This window comes from Ursus americanus, chromosome 31, assembly GCF_024610735.1.
Source record: "Ursus americanus isolate L20-20 chromosome 31, mUrsAme1.1.p, whole genome shotgun sequence".
NCBI classification, from domain to species: Eukaryota; Metazoa; Chordata; class Mammalia; order Carnivora; family Ursidae; genus Ursus; species Ursus americanus.
In genome coordinates, this window is record NC_142157.1 from 19,660,655 (window position 1) to 19,676,288 (window position 15,634).

A 15,634-nucleotide genomic window follows, 5' to 3' on the forward strand; every position below is an offset into this window, starting at 1 on the left:
AGAAATGACATTCTTAAAAAAATGACACTTTCAAATTAAAGAAGAAATTTTGGTTCTTCTGTCTTAAGTTTGACCACTAAATCAGATTTTCCTTGAGAGTAAAGATATTTTACACAGTAAGTTAAGCACTTTGGAAAGCTGCATTCGCAGTTTTAGAATTTTGTGGAGGGAATTGTCATTCTACCAGTAGGTAGTTTATAAATGTTTTATGGCCTTCATTTGGGAAATCTGGCTCCTGAGACCCTGGTCAGGTCTGAGTCACAGAAGTAGACACCGCCATGGGTTTGTCACACTGCTCTTTGCCCTCGGCTCTTGATGACAGCTCAAAGGTCACGTGCTGCCATATCTAAAGGGCCAGTGGAATCATAACGGACGGCAAGACACTGCTCTAGCAGGAATCCTGAAGATAATGTGGTTCAAATCCAACTGACTTATTTTACATATGCGGATCCTGAGGCCCATAAATTTTGAGTGTCCAAAGACACAATGCTAATTTAATACATTTTTAGCACATGAAACTATTCTGCAGCAATGGTTTAAATCAGCTCTAAGCCAAAACCTAAAGCGTGAGCAAAGACTGTTGACTTGCTGCAATTTCCAGAGGTCAGAAATAGATGAGAATACACATAATTGCACTAATTTGCTGGACCATTATTAGTGGAATGGTCCTTACACTTCATATTGTCTCTGTGACAGTTGTTGATGGACTCATCAGTACATTAAGGGGAAAAAAAATAGATAATAGTGGGGACCATTTCAGGAATACGTTTGCGTTCTTTACATTTTAAAACAACTTTTATTTATAAATTACTTAAATTATATATAAGATTATGTATTACATCTTATATAAAAGATATATAATTATAATCACTTAATTATATAGAAGCTATAGATTATATATGATACGTAAGATTATATAAGAATTATAATTAATTATATAAGAATAATTTGTTTTATGCATTAAGATGGTGATGTGAATTTATTTAAAAAACGAAATTTGAAAGTTCCTCTTCCCCCTGACTCACTCAGTAGTGGTAATGTAGCTATGATATATTTAGACGTAAACTCTGTGGTGAAAGCCATGTATCTGAGGGAACCTCTCATGGAAACCAGCATATTGAACTGGGGTAAATGCAGGACTTTGAGACACGGCTACCATGTTCTTATCTAACGACTGACAGGTCAGAGTGGCACACGGAGTTGCAGAGCTCCAGCGTACACACCAGAAACCCAAACTTAGAAGGTAGACTGGATTTAAGTTTTTATACCTTTATACACACACACACATACACATACGCACACACACACAAACACACACACACACCACATCCATTAGATTAATCTCACATTTAAGGAAAGGCAGACAGTCTTAATTTGATTTTTTTCTAAAATATTTTATGTGGTAAACTTTTATCTTTATGAGCTGAAAAAAAAACCATGAAGGAATTAATTTTCCATATTCCAAGATAAGCACAAATTCCTTATGCTTCTCTCCTGTTCAGAATGGTGTGTGTGTGTGTGTGTGTGTGTGTGTGTGTTCCCTTACCTTTTTCCCTACATTAGATACACAAATATAAAACTATCTCTTCTATTTGGAGATAGCGATTCCATTATTTCAGAAATCTTTACAGCAAAAGGTACTCAGAACTCACTTGTTCTAGGTTGTTCTTTACAAGGATGTTGGTGGGCTCATGCTGTGTTTTGTGGACTCTGTCTTGGGCTGCCGGTCTTCCTCCACCAAGATCAAGGTGTTCTTTTTTTTTTTTTTTTTAATGTTTTTTTCTTATATTATGTTAGTCACCATACAGTACATCCCTGGTTTCTGATGTAAAGTTCGATGATTCATTAGTTGCGTATAACACCCAGTGCACCATGCAATATGTGCCCTCCTTACTACCCATCACCAGCCTATCCCATAGCTGCCAGGAGGTTTTCAGGCAGCTCACGGCTGAGTCCAGCCCCAGAACTGCCCTCTGCAGTTACACCCCCTCCCGGGAACAGCTCCATTCATTGACAGGCGCACGGAGGGTAAAATGGCCCAGCTCCTGTGCCTCAGTTAGGGATATCTCTGAAAGGGCCAGTGTGGTTCCAGAGCACCCCCCTTGCCTCCTGCCTGTGACATCGTGACATCGCTGCACCTGCATCGCCCCCTACCATCCCTCTGCCCAGTCCTGGTCCCTTTGCTGCACGGGGCTTGCTGCCGAGAAAATCTCCAGTTGGCTTCCTGCCCAGGAATCTGTACCTCGGGGTCCACTTCCTGGGCATCCCGACCAAAGACACTCTCTAACCACCAAAATGTATCTTATTTTAAACTGAATTCCTCTGAATCACTTCTCAAATTTTCCACTAAAGTATTTCTGATGCAAGAGGAACATGAACTGGCCTCCCTAGGGGAGTCTACACAGGCTCGTAGCCAGAAGCTGTTCTCCATGAGCTCGGCCTTAAGTCTCTTGTTTTAGCTAATGAAAATTCTGTATTCTACTCCAGAATATAACCGTGCCTTTTTTTTTTTTTTTAAATATAAAAACCTTCCTCCAGGTATTCAAATGAAATGAGTACTCTGGAAAGATGTGGCATATTTATCTTCTGAATTCAACGCGTTCTGCTGCACAATCCCTTTGGGAGGTTAATAAAGTGTTCCCAAAATTTTAATACATGTATTTATTCTTGGGTGTCACCCATGCAGCCAGTTAATCACTCCAGGTGATACCTTTCTCGTATAATTCTGTAAACAATGAACAATATTAATTGTTCTTTTTTATAACCAGGATATTCTCAGCACCATCTTAAATACATACTACTAAATGGAAAAAAAAAAAAAGTCAGTCTGAAAAGACTACACGGCGCCAGATTCTAACTATACGATATTCTGGAAAATGCAGAACTGTGGAGACAGTAAAATGCTCACTGGCTGCCAGGGGTTGGGGGGAAGAAGAGGTAAATGAGTGGAGCACAGGGGATTTTTAGAGCAGGGAAAGTCTTCTGTATGACACTATAATGGTGGATACATGTCATGCCATAGACTGAGTGTTTGTGGCCCCCCAAATCTCATGTGCTGAAACATGATGATATCTGGAGGTGGGGCCTTCCCGAGGTGATTAGCTCATGAGGGTAGAGCCCTCATGAACATAAAAATAACTCTTGCTCCTTCCACCCTGTGGGGACACAGCAAGAAAGCATTGTCTAAGAGAAAGCAGCAACAATATACGTCAGAATCTATTCTAGCCTGTAACTCATATTGGATGTTTTTCTTCTGAAGTTTCTATGTTCTAGTTTCTCTAAATCCCTTGAAAAACTCAACATTTAAAGTACACCATACTTTTGGGGTGGCTGGGTGGCTCAGTCGGTTATGTGTCCAACTCCTTTTTCTTTTTTTTTTTTTAAGTTAAGTGTCCAACTCTTGATTTCCGCTCAGGTCATGATCTCAGGTTTGTGGGACTGAGCCTGCTTGTCCCTCTCCCTCTGCTCCTTCCCCTGCACTCTCGCTCCAGTAAACAAAATCTTTAAAAATAAATAAAGTACACAATACTCTGACAAATGTAGCAAGCACACTGCTATAACTTACCAGGCCCCGTGATCTGCTTAGTCAGGTTGTCTAAAACCAAAGGAACTAAAGTGCAAGGCCAGTGAACACACAAGGGGAACGGTGCCACGTCAGGCCCACCCCAGCATGGTTTGTGGGAACGCACCGTGTTGCTCACTACGTGAGGGGCTGCCTTGGTGGGAGAGCGTCACGTGCTCAGAGCAACACTAAGACCTACGCCAGGAAAGCGAGCTGAAATAGCACATTCAGGGCTAACAGTCGTTTCCACAGACCCTCAGGTACACCGTCAGAATGGAGACGGTGAAAGAAAGTACGAGAGGGAGAAGGTTGCTCACATGGTGGAGACTGTGACAGAGGGAGAGACAGGAGCAGGACAAAAGACACTTCAAGAAAATGGTGGACTCATTATGACAATGTGATTCACTGTTGAACTTAAACGCACTTCTTGCTGCTAAGTCAACATTTCTCAGGCTGTATCTGAAGGGAGGTATTGCGTGGACCTGAGGCGGGGGCAGGAGGAAGCCAGAGGCCGGTGTGAAAGCTCAGCGCATGTGCACACGTGCGCACGCACACACACACACACACACACATATATTATTTCCTATTAGCCATAGGGGAAAGCGTCTCAAATGAATTACAAGTCTAACGTGTGCTGAGATCAATAATGAAGCGTATCGCCTGTTGCAGTTTGCAACTATTTACTCTCCGTATATTAGAGCCGATTCAAGGCTGTACCAACAGTAAAGTGACACTCACTCCCTGAATCCCACCAGGGATGCTTCCTCCAGGGGAGAAGTGTGGAGGTACAGCTCGCGTCAGAAAGTGGTCCTAAGTCACTGCCTTTTTTTTTTTTTTAAGATTTTATTTATTTATTTATTTATTTATTTATTTATTTATTTATTTATTTGACAGAGATAGAGACAGCCAGCGAGAGAGGGAACACAAGCAGGGGGAGTGGGAGAGGAAGAAGCAGGCTCCGAGCAGAGCAGGGATCCCAGGACCCTGGGATCACGCCCTGAGCCAAAGGCAGACGCTTAATGACTGAGCCACCCAGGCGCCCCCTAAGTCACTGCTCTCTTGCCTGCATCGCATGAGGAGTGTGATAAGGACATGAGCATTCGCTTGTGTGTGTTTCAGCAGAAAACGGGTTAAGAAATGCTACTTTAGAGTATAGGGGATGTGTATGCAAGTTTGTTTTGAGAAGAGCGATTCTGAAACCAGCAGACAATCCCACAATGGAAGCTATACTGGCACCTTCAAGAAAGAGCAGCTGTGTCACTGTGACCGCCTATTTGCCACGTCTTTGCTCAATTTTTGCTCCAAGCTGTGATTTCACATTGAGTTTGGACAATGCAAGTCGGAGGTGGAGAAGTCGCAAACTTCGTTTGAAAATACAGTGCCATCTTAATGTCCAAAGAGTTAATGGCATGAGGTGTGTGCTCAATAAATATTTCTTAAACTGATGGATAATAAATCAATGGCTTCAATAGTTTTACCTTCCTTGATAATATGCAGTGAAATAACCAAAATGGATAAAATAAAGAATGTATTGACAAACCGACTATTTCCATTGATTTAATAAGCCACAAAACAGGGTAGATCAGAAAAATAGAAACTGAAAAGTTCTCTAAAAATTCACCTTCCAAAATATTTTAATTAATGTATAATTCAGCAATTAAAGCTATCATACATTCATATGGGTACTATGGGTTTTTACCAATTGCTTCGGAAGTTTTATGGGATTTTACATAAAGGACTTTTACAAACGACACTCTCTATATGAATAAATCTGCCCTTTTTGTTTTGCAATAAATCTCAGGATAGGGAAGTGGAAACAACAACAACAACAAAACATCTGGGATAAAGGGGAACCGACATTGTTAACTAACATTCATATTCCCAGTAACCAAGACATTCCTCTGGACACCACACTCTGCCTCATTCTGTGCTCTGCACAGTTATAGTTCCTGACATTTAGGGTATTTCTTTGTCTTCGTACAGGATGTCGAGTTTCCTTAGTCACTCAGTTTGGGAAGCAGTTGAAACATCTTTCTTATACCAATAAAAATTACTTCATACTGATAATTTACAGTGAAACAGTGAAACGTTCTTATGATTTTCATATAAAGTCAATAAAAGCCTAAAGTCCCAAGGATAATCAGATGGATTTTTATCTTTATGATTAATATGTTTAGTGAAAGCAAAATTGATTGTCTGTTTTGAAAGGAAAAAAATGTGCACAAGGAAGTTCAGTTTTAAAGAGCAGGAAGTAAGCTCTTGCCAAATATTGCCATACTCGATGACATAAGTGGTAAAATGCTCACTGTAAAATACATCAGTTATAAATTGGCAATTGTTTGTCTCTGGCACATATCTCATTAACAATACTCAAAAAGATCACAAAAATTATAAGACTACAGGAGGGGGAAAATATATATATATATACATACACATATGTATATATTTAATTTTAGTTCTTCAGAACTCTTGGTTTGAGGGTATTTTGAGTTATAATTTTATGTTCATATTTCCTGAAGGACCCTTCATAAAGTATAAAAACATTCATTTCTTTTTTCATTAATAATGGTTCTAATTTGGAGTCCTAAGAGAATCATTTTGATCTTATTTAATTTCCATATCTAATAGCTTAAGTATTCCTGGAAAGATGGAATGTGACCTCTGTTTGGACTACAGAGAAACAGAAGAGTGTGGCGCATACAGAGACGTCTGGGGAGCATGCAGAGTACGTGAGAAGTCTGGAGGGCTTCTTCAGCTTGTCAGAAGGGCTACACGAACGAGAAAAGTCAAAAGTCTGACAGAAGAGACAAAAGTAAGGGAAATCTAAAAGCTTCCAGAAGTTGGATCCAGTGTGGAAGCTGATAAGAGCCTGAGAACAGATGCCAAACAGAAAGTGATCATTATTTGCAAAGTGAAGAGCTGCAGCCCCTCAAGGCTAAGCTCAAACAAATACAGAAGCTCACAGAATTTCACGATGTATGTAGACAGACATATAATGCCTTTATATGTGTATATGTGCATTTGTGCAAATACTGTGTATATGCACGTATGCATGCGTGCACACACGCACATCGGCGAGTGGTTTGAAACCACAGAGCTCTTCACAAGTGACAGAAATGGTGGAGAAGAAGGACTGGGTGGGGGGTGGTGGGCAACATAAAGAAAGAGCACACGAGGCCATGGAGGGGTGAATACCCTACTGCCTGAGTTCCCGTTCTCCCTCAGCTCAGATGGAGAGGTCGCACACTTGAAAGAAAATCAAGAATATATTTAGGGAAAATCAAGAGCTGAGAAAACAGAACCTACTTCAGAGGCCCCCAGAGAGTTACCACTTTTACTCCACATCAACATTTGCCATGATTATGGCCAATTCCTTCCTAACGAAAAAATAGTGATAGCAACGTAAATGACTGAAATGGCATAAATGAAGAATTTTCTGCCCTCATCTAACCCCAAATAATCTAAAACGTGTGTGAATGTGGGAACATATATAAAAATATAAAATGTTTCTGGTCATTTCTTTCTTGTCATGAGGCCTGGAACCCAGAGAGACCCTAGTGCATTAACAGATTCATTCCTATTTTATCATTTCCAGATGGTGCGGCAGTTCCTGGCCGACTGTATCTATGCTGGTGTGGCCTCTGTTATGCACAATGTTGGACCGGGTTACGTACTTGACCCAATCTAATGCTATTGTTCACTTGGTAGCTCTGGCCCACATTAACTGCAACTTTATTGAAAAGTTAAAAAAAAAAAAAATTCCCCAAATGCTGAACTCTTGACTTCTAATTTTAGGGCCATTATTATTAAATACATTCCTTTTTAAATTCATGCTTCATATTGCCTTCAGTTTACATTCCCCAAAGGAAGACTCCTGCTCAAAAATGGTTCTTCAAAGCCTTATAGGATTAAATCCCCTGTCCTTGCAGGATGAAGTACCACTGTTCTGATGCCTGACTCAGCCTCTCCCATGTTTTCCCTCTCAAACCTACGACTGTGGAGGAAATAATGAACGTTTCAGATATGATGGCATTATACTCTTTGCTGGCTAGGAAGGGACCAGGAGAGAAAATGTCATTGTTAATCCTGTGAGTGGGAAAGCTTTTACTTAGAGAAATTTTGAGTATTTTGGCACCAATCGATTATTAGATTTTTGTCTAAGCGTAGTACGCTTTAGATGGGGAGTGGGAAGCTATCTCTCCATCACACACCAGAAATATATACACTGAAGGAAACCGAAAGAGTTTTAAGCAAGCTGTAGGTGAGGGAATGCTGTTCAATTTCATACAGACTTTAGAAACACCTGCTATACATGGCTCAGGAGGGCCGAAGGAGAGATGATTTACTGAGGCAGGTGGTGGAGAAGACCACTCAGGAGTCAAATATAATTCTATGGCGGTCTTTCAGAGTTCTCTCAGCTGTAGTGTCTTGACTACTACTATGACCGAACCAGAGAAAATGACTGTGATAACATGATTTCCAGTTAATAGGGCACTGGCACTAGAGAGAAAGATAAACAGAGCTATGTTTAATTTCATCAACATTAACTTTTGAAAAATATTAATCAGTAGCTTTACCTCTAAGTTCAGAGTGCTGTATATGCCTATTATTATTCTAAAAAAACACATAATTTTTAAGATTAATTTTTGCCTTTCTGATGAAATGATTAAAAGTGATTACTTTGAAGTATATTGGGTTATCTTGCCCCATAAGGGATTCCACAGAAGGCTTGACTAATATTACGTTAATTATATTACAATCAGAAAGACCAGAAGGAGCAAACAGCAAGGTCAGGATATTCTAGAACTTGGACTGATCTCCTAATTGATCAATCATTTGCTCCATCTGGCAGAAAAACCCAGCCCATCATTTCTTTAGACCTGTTTTTACCAAAACCTGGTTATTTCTCTAACCTCATGTTTTCTATTTTGAGCAAGTTTATATTAGCGAAAATAACTCATACATATAAGCCCATTTGTTCTTTGTTAAGCCAAGAAACTTGTGTTTTATTTGTTGTTGTTTTCTATTTTTGGCACTTCCCACTATTTCCAGAAAGAGTAACCAGTTCTTTCTGGGTAAAATGTTGTCACATGCCAATAAGATGTTATCAGGAAAACTCTTATCAGAATTGTTGAAGTCACTTGATTTTTAATTTAAAAAAAATCTTAAAACAGATTTTCTTTCTTTCTTTCTTTCTTTCTTTCTTTCTTTCTTTCTTTCTTTCTTTCTGTGAAGCAGTATCACTTTTTTATTCTATTTCTTAGGCAACAAACAAACAAACTTGTTTTCATAAAGTCTGGATGTTTTCCAGGTAACAACATATGTGTTCCAGGGAATTCGGAAAACCATAATAAAAGTAGACTCTAATAGCCCAAGAGAACAAAACAGAGCCAGATTGACCTTGGCAATGAAAAGCTCCCAGAATCTCTCAGACACACTTGGCCTGGTAAAACAGTTGGCCCTATTTCTCAGTGAAAAGAAAGGATTTAGCAAAGGTTATGATAATTTCCAAACATGAGTAGGAATTTAGGAGTTGATTACTGTTTTCATATGGTACAGAAATGGCTACATCACTACACCATATTTTGTTTTAGACATATCACTTATACATTAAAGTATATATTATGTATATATTTATGTGCCATACATACAGAAATATAGATGTTTCTATGATAATCTCAACGTTCACATAAAAGCATTCACCTTTAAGACACAGTTACAACAGTAACTTGTGGTTAATCTTCAGGATCAGAGGGAGGCACTTGTCAAATCCAGCCAGGCTAACGGAGTAGGGTTCATACCGGGACTGAGTTTTCCATGGTTTTCATTTGGATTTTTTCCCCCTAATTTAACAAAATTCCTTCCAGCCTGATAATCAGCAAGAAATCAAGTAAGAACCATCTCATAGTATAAGATGCAAGTTTCTCCAAAAGCAGACAAGGGGGAATCCGGGTCTTATTTGCATAAGTCTGCCTGGTATTAGCTTTTAATGCCATTTTCTGGTTCTTGTGTTTTGTTTTGTTTTTCCTTTAAATGTAATGCCGCTTTCTAGATTAAAAAGGAATCATTGCATCCTTTGATAAACTGTGAGGACTTCATGACCCACAATAATAGATTTAAAGTCTAACAATATTCTAGAAACCAATAAGTGAACTGGGATTGACTGATTACCATTTTCTTTCAGCTTTTTTGTAATCATCACTATTCATTTTAAAATTAGGCTCATGAATCACTGAGTCAAAATTATAAAAATGAACCATACATTAAAATCATGTTTTAAATAATTTATCTATAATTACTATATCACTTCCGATATAAAATGAATATCTATTCTGTATCATATGCTGACTTGAAATTTATTTTGTATTTTTCTCAATCAACCTAAAAGTTAAAGATCACTCATTCTCACTAAAGTTAAAACACACACACACACACACACACACACACACAAAACAAGATAATGACAATGATTTTTTTAACATGGACCAAAAAAATGACAGAAAATAAACCATGCATATCACAAAATACCATGTAAGATATATTATAGGAGAGCTGCAAACTTCAGGCTAAGATAATCTGCAACAGGGTTTGGCTTCCTGTGCGGGAAGTATTAAGGATAAATTCATGAAAAAGGCAGTTTTTCTCTGCTCTTCAAAGTGGAAAAGCATTTACACAAGGGGAGGTAAAGGGCAGGGCATTCCCAGCCAGAGAAGCAGTGGGACCGAAGTCATGGAGGTAGAAGACTATGGGGCATGGCTGGAGAGAGGCAGGGGGTCCTATTTCGAGGGATTATTTCACAGACAGAGACAGATAAGTCAAGAATTGTACTAAAGGATACGAAACTTATTTAGTTGGTAATTGAGAGCTTCTAAGCATTTTTCTTCTTCTTTATAACTTGCATGAATTCGTATATTTTGAATAGTTTCCCTTTTATCTCCCCTCTCTCCGTTTGAGTACAGACAGATAATTTATTATTCCTGGTTAACTTTATAATTGGGTCCATATGTTGCAGAGTATGCAACCTTGATCATGATTAAAGAGAGAACCGGCCATCACGCAGACCTGGATGATGTGGAGATTAGATATGACAGTATAACCTAGGGGACCCTGAAGCATGGGCTTGGTCAAGGGTGTGCTTCCAACCAGCAATTTTAATTCTGATGGAGTGACACAGAGACCGTTAGAGATCACTGAGTGATGGCAGGGGAGTACATAGACCAGTTTCCAAAGCAAATATGCAAAGACAGTGGAATTAGCCAGTTTTACTCTCTGATTTACTTCATCTCACTTGCTTCCTACTTGTTTTTCTGAGTTAGATTCTCAGTATTCCATTTAATTTTTGGAACTATCCAAAATCCTTTCAACAAACTTAGTTCCTATGTACGTTAGCTCAAGTCAGACCCTGTTGCTTGGAAAAAAAATTTTTTTTGTTACTGTGTTGAGTAAGAAAGATGCCAGATCTACTTTTCTGGAACTTACTCTATAATAGGTCCTAGAAGATGAATTTGGTAGTTCTCTATGTGTCAGTAAATTAGATAAATCAGTTATGCAGCCATTACAGAGATTCTGATGAGTAATAAGGATACCTTGAACTAGAGTTTGGGCAGTAAAATGGAAGCAAGGGGAGAAAAAGAAGGCCAGTCTATAGGATTTGCTGCCTGAGGTGTGTTTAGAGTAAGGTAACAGAGGGTTAAAAACACAAACAAATAAAAAAAAAAAACTTATATTCATAACTGCCCTTCCAATCCAAATTCAGGAGAGCACACGGTAGACTCCCAACCAACGCCTGTTGAATGAAGGGCAGGCCTGCTCAATTCACCAACACACTGAAGAGCACTGAGTCTCTCTACCTGCAGCGACACCTCCGCTTTCACCTGTCTGCCCTTATCCCTGCACCCCCTTACCTGTCCCTGCCTCCTTCTCTCTGCATTCTCTCCCTTTCTCTGTCATTCTTCTGACCCTCTGTACAAATCCAGCCCTGCACGATCATAAGACGGCAAATCTGGAAGGGGCTTAAGAGATCGTCTACTTCATTTCCCTGATGACAAAACATGGTCTACGGAGTTAAAATGATTTTCTCAGAATTATACAGTTATTTAGTGACACAGACATGATTTAGACTTTAGTCCAGCTGTCACCTCTCCACCACTCAATACATGTTTACTCCAAATATCACATACTGCTTTATGCAACCTCCCTCCCCAGATCTTCAAGTGAATCCAACGGAGTTGCAACCAGTTGATTTGGCGTGTTGCGTGCTTCCTGGCATGTCACTATGGGGGTCCTGCTACCCCCGTTAGAGAAACATTGGTTTAATTGATGATTTTATAAAAACGTCTGCCTGAATCAACCATGAAGCACGGCTGTAAAAACTATAGCTGGAGATTCTGGATTTTGGATGGGGGTTTGGTTGGAGGCACTTCTTTTACAGAAACTTACAGAAAGAAGATACTGCTTAATGGCAAAGGTCTTACTCTTTATTCATGCGTTTGTTTTTTAACTGTCTTCAAAAGTAGAATCTGTTCTATGACATAGTGGGCAACAACCTACTTATATTTAGGCAAACGTTAGTGACTCTGCTCACACAGTCAGCTATAATTGTTATGATTATTTAGAATAATACTAACTTCTCAGCCCAAATTTCCTAGTCCTTGTGTTAGGCTCTGGAGATGAAACAGACAAGCTCCTCTTGCTCTTGAGGAGCTCAAAATCAGTGGGAAGTGATGTATAAATGCATGTATGTATGTATGTATGTATACATATATGTATGTATGTATGTTTGCGTGTGTGTGACAAGAGCTAAGAAGAAGTAGGGGAAGGAAAGAAAGGGAAGATACAGGACAGAGAAGACTGATGGAACAGTGACTGGGAGAAACTAAGAATGGAAATGATCAAGAACATTTACTCTAGGGGAAGGAGGAGTTAAGATGGCGGAGGAGTAGGGGTCCCCTTTTTCAGCCGGTTCCCTGAGTCGAGCTGGATAGGTACCAGACCAGCCTGAACATCCACGGAATCAGCCTGAGACGCAGGAAGATACATCTAGATCTCTACAAATGAACATCTCCAGCGCTGAGTATTGAGATACGAAGCGGGGAGCCGTGAAACCATGCACAGATATCGGAAGATAAACGGAAGGGGGAGGGAGCCGCCACGTTCGTGCGCCGGGAAGCAGTAGCCACCTGCACCGGGGAGCAGGCGGACTCACGGACAGCACCCACAAGAGAGCTGACTGAGATCGTGAGCCCAGGAACGTGTGCAACCAGACTGAAACGGAGCTCTGGTGCGCTCACTGGATCCAGACTGAGACTGGGAGCTCTGGGAGCACGCAGGGGTGGCTGGCAGCTGGAGGCTGGCGGTGTTAGAAACACAAAGGACAGAGACGAACCGGCCCTGGAAGTGAGGGCTGGGACGCTGGGTGTGGGGCACGCATCCCGGGAACGCTGCAGGGTTGAGCAGCACCAATAGTAACAGAGTTAAAGTGGCCAGAACATCAGGGGAGAATGGTCCGCGATCCCTCTGTTCTGAGACAGAGGCTGATATTCGGCCACTGCTGCTCTGACTCTCAGAAGAGGCACAGCAAACCGCCAGGGAAAGCTGCCAGAGAACAAAAGCCTGGAAAGACCGGCTCACAGTGTGCCCATCCCCGTACCCCCTCGCAGGGGACACGGAGACTCTACCCAAACAGGGCTGCCTGAGTATCAGCGTGGCAGGCCCCTCCCCCAGAAAGCAGGCTGAAACATCAGGAAGCCCATATCCCTAAGATCCCTATAAAACAAGGGCGCACTGCCTCAGTCCCGGTCAATAATTTGGGCTCCGGAAAACCCCGCAACCTCTCCTCATCAGAATGACGAGAAGGAGAAGTCCCCCCCCACCAAAGAAAAGACAATGAGTCTGTGGCCTCTGCCACAGAACTAATGGATATGGATATAACCAAATTATCAGAAACGGAATTCAGAGTAACAATGGTCAAGATGATGTGTAGACTTGAAAAAAGTATTAACGAAAATGTTAATGAGAATAAGGAATCTCTAAGGGCGGAAATGAGAGCAAATCTGGCATGGTGCACTGGGTGTTATACGAAACTAATGAGTCATCGAACTTTATATCGGAAACCGGGGATGTACTGTATGGTGAATAACATAATATAATAAAAAATCATTAAAAAAAAAAGGAAATTAAAAATTCTATGAGCCAAATGCAGTCAAAACTAGAGGCTCTGACGGCCAGGGTGAATGAGGCAGAAGAACGTATCAGTGAATTGGAGGATGGGTTAGTAGAAGAGAAAGCTAAAATAGAAACTGGGCTCAAAAAAATCCAATCTCAAGAATGTAGGTTACGGGAGATTACTGACTCAATGAAATGTTCCATTGTCAGAATCATCGGCATCCCTGAGGGGGAGGAGAAAAACAGAGGTCTAGAAGAGATATTTGAACAAATTGTAGCTGAAAACTTCCCTAATCCAGCAAAGGAAATAAACATTCGTGTCCAAGAGGCAGAGAAGACCCCTCCCCAGCTCAACCACGACAAACCTACGCCACATCACGTCATAGTGCATTTCGCAAATATTAGATCCAAGGACACAGTTTTGAAAGCGGCCAGGGCATGGGGCGCCTGGGTGGCACAGCGGTTAAGCATCTGCCTTCGGCTCAGGGAGTGATCCCGGTGTTATGGGATCGAGCCCCACATCAGGCTTCTCCGCTATGAGCCTGCTTCTTCCTCTCCCACTCGCCCTGCTTATGTTCCCTCTCTCGCTGGCTGTCTATCTCTGTCAAATAAATAAAAAATAAAATCTTAAAAAAAAAAAAAAAAAGAAAGCGGCCAGGGCAAAGAAATTTCTCACATACGAAGGCAAAGGTATCAGAATTACATCAGACCTGTCTACACAGACCTGGAATGAGAGAAAGGGTTGGGGGGGGGCATTTTTAAAGCTCTTTCAGAGAAAAACATGCAGCCAAGGATCCTTTATCCAGCAAGGCTGTCATTCAGAATTGATGGAGAAATAAACACCTTCCAGAATTGCCAGTCATTGACCAATTTCGTAACCATGAAACCAGCCCTACAGGAGATATTAAGGGGGGTTCTATAAAAGTAAAAAGGCCCCAAGAGTAATACAGAACAGAAAGTCACAATCGATAGAAACAAAGACTTTACTGGCAACATGGCATCATTAAAATCATATCTCTCAATAATCAGTCTCAATGTAAATGGCTTAAATGGTCCCATAAGACGCCACAGGGTTGTAGATTGGATAAAAAGACATGACCCATCCATATGCTGTCTATAAGAGACTCATTTTGAACCTAAAGATACATTCAGACTGAAAGTAAAGGGATGGAATACCATCTTTCACGCCAATGGACCTCAAAAGAAAGCTGGGGTAGCAATTCTCATACCAGACAGATAGGATTTTAAACTAAAGACTATAGTTAGAGACACAGAAGGGCACTATATTATTCTTAAAGGATGTATCCAACAAGTGGATATGACAATTATAAATATATACGCCCCCAACAGGGGAGCAGCAAGATACACAAGCCAACTCTTAACCACAATAAAGAGACATAAAGATAAAAATACTTTAGTAGTAGGGGACCTCAACACTCCACTATCAGAAATAGACAGAGCACCCATGCAGAAAATCGACAAAGAAACAAGGGCTTTGATTGCCATACTCGACAAGTTGGACCTCATAGATATATATAGAACACTACACCTCAGAACCAAAGAATATTCATTCTATTCTAATGCCCATGGAACATTCTCAAGAATAGACCATGTTCTGGGTCACAAAATAGGTCTCAACTGATACCAAAAGACTGAAATTATTCCCTGCATATCTCAGACCACAACATTTTGAATTTGGAACTCAACCACAAGGAAAAATTTGGAAGAAATTCAAACACTTGGAGACTAAGAACCATCCTGCTCAGGAATGACTCGATAAACCAGGAAATCAAAAATCAAATTAAACAATTTATGGAGACCAACGAGAATGAAAACACAACAGTCCAAAATCTATGGGATACTGCAAAGGCAGTCCTAAGGGGAAAATTCATAGCCATCAAGCCTCAC

The 15,634-nt window shown here is 40.6% G+C and overlaps 1 protein-coding gene across 4 annotated transcripts in view; it reads right to left on the reverse strand.

Moving 5' to 3' along the window:
- The window catches only part of LOC123785611 (MAM and LDL-receptor class A domain-containing protein 1), a 660,266-nt gene that overhangs the window by 146,334 nt on the left and 498,298 nt on the right, over positions 1 to 15,634 (reverse strand). The window lies entirely within an intron of this gene.